This window comes from Cibotium barometz, chromosome 17 (genome assembly GCF_041138505.1).
Source record: "Cibotium barometz isolate CiBa-2024 chromosome 17, ASM4113850v1, whole genome shotgun sequence".
NCBI lineage: Eukaryota > Viridiplantae > Streptophyta > Polypodiopsida > Cyatheales > Cibotiaceae > Cibotium > Cibotium barometz.
The window spans coordinates 9408341-9410653 of NC_141062.1; positions in this window are offsets into that span (position 1 = coordinate 9408341).

Here is a 2313-nt window from a genome sequence, read left to right on the forward strand (position 1 = left end):
TGTGAATAGAGGTGATGAGATGTGAATAGAGGTAAATAGATGTGATGAGATGTGTGATGTGAATCAGATGGATGTAAATGAAGGGATGGATAGATGTGATGTGAATAGAGGTGATGAGATGTAAGGTGAATAGAGGTGATGAGATGTAAGGTGAATAGATGTGATGAGATGTGTGATGTGAATCAGATAGATGTGCATGAATGGTTGGATGGATGTGATGTGAATAGGAGTGAAGAGGTGAGGTGAATAGATGTGATGAGATGTGATGTGAATCAGATAAATGTGAATGAATAGATGAGATGTGATGTCATGTGAATCAGGATGTAAATGAATGATATGGGATGTGAGTGGATGTATGTGAAAGAATGGATGTGAATGTATGTAAAAGAATGTGATGTGGATGTGTATGCAAAAGAATGTGATGTGATGTGACATGTATATATGTGGATGTGAAGTGATAGAGATGAATGTATGAATAGATGTGGGTAGTCGTACAGGTGAACGATTGGATGGATGTGTATGAATGAGATGTGATGTGATATAATGTGGATAGAATGTATGTGATGGGATGGTTATGAGAATGTATGTGGTGGGTATGAATGAACGAATGTGATAGATATGAATGAATGTGATGTGATGGGTGTAAATGGATGTGATGTAAATGAATGTGATGGACGTGAATTGATGTCATGTCATGTGAATCAGGATGTGAATGAATGAGATGTGATGTCATGTGAATCAGTATGTGAATGAATGAGATGTGATGTAAATTGGGATAGATGTGATATGTGATGTGAATGATTATGATGCGATGAGAATGGGAATACAGATGAAATAAATGAGGATTAATGTGAAACAATGTGGAAAGACAAGAGTTCGCTGTAGAAACTGTATTTATGACCTGTTTTTAAAATGACTGTTTTATGTCAAGAATGCTAGAGAAGCATTTTGACCGTCTTGTGAATGAGGTCGTGTGAAGACCTAATCTGATAAAGTTACAACAGTTGACAGAGAGTCAATGGAGGACGTCTCGCGTAGCAAGGTCAGTCGAGGAAGTGGATGAGGGACAAAGGAAGCGGCCTATGAGTGAAGCGCTAGGTCACCTGCGAAGGATCCTAGAGGGTGCTGACCATACGGTGCTTGGGCTCTGGGTCGCCGAAGATACCCACACGTGCATCGTGGAAGATATTGGAACCAGGAGTAAGAGTTATTTTCTGAATTCGGGCATGGATCTGGTTGATTGACCTTGCTGGTCCTCAACGGATGAGTCCATGGTTCTTTTATATAGATGTGTTGGTTGATCTTGCTGATCTTCAACGGAGATTCCATTTTGGTATGTGAATATATTGCCGAGTATTATGAGCTAGGAACCATCAAAAAGGCCTCTGAGTGGACAGGTGGTGAGCAATTATGCCATAGGTACACTGATGAAGGAATGATTGGAAATTAGGATTCAACTAGAGATTTTGGAGGATTATGATATCAGTGACACTATGATTTCATTAAATGATTGTTTTAAAGATAGCTGAATCTGTGAAAAAAGGCTATTTTATATTGGATGTGTAAGTGGCGTGACTAGTTTTAAGTTTGCATGAATATCCGGCTAGGGGGCCTGGGAACTCTTTTCCCTGGTACCTGGGAGAAAACCTAACCAAATTCCTAATTGGATCCCGTCACTACAATGGTTGGTGGGCAGTTGGCTAACCCATGGGACTAGATGGGGTTAGGCTGGACTGATGGATCCCTAAATTGATACTCAATTCTGTTATGGTATGATAGATGAAGTAAATCCCGGACAAAAATTATTCTATGGAAAAGAATCAATGGCTGTGCCTCTCAATGAGGAAAAAAGCATTGGTCTCTATGATCCAAGTGAAATCTTTTCCCTGATCCGACTATGGGACTTACGGTTCGGTCAGATCAATTCAGTTAGTTAAGGCTTTTGACTACGTTAGAGAAAAATTATCCTGGAGGAATCGCCCATGCTTTCCGCGCGCAAGGGAAGTTTTTCCAGGTTTAGTTTTGGAAGAACCGATGGATTAGTCTCTTGTCTGGATATCCGTGGTGGGCGAGGCCCCGAGTGAGGGACCCTGCCCCATGCAAGAAGTGCTACTTCCGCTGCTAGCACCCCTGAACTCATTGTGCGATGGGGACAGGGATCTTTCAGTGCATGTCTCTGGAAAAGCATCAAATTGGGAGAAATATCTTCCAATGATGGAATTTGCCTATAACCGTTTTGAACATACAGCTATTGGTTTTAGTCCGTTCATGCTTATGTATGGGCATCAACCTAGGGCACCTATTGATGTCGAT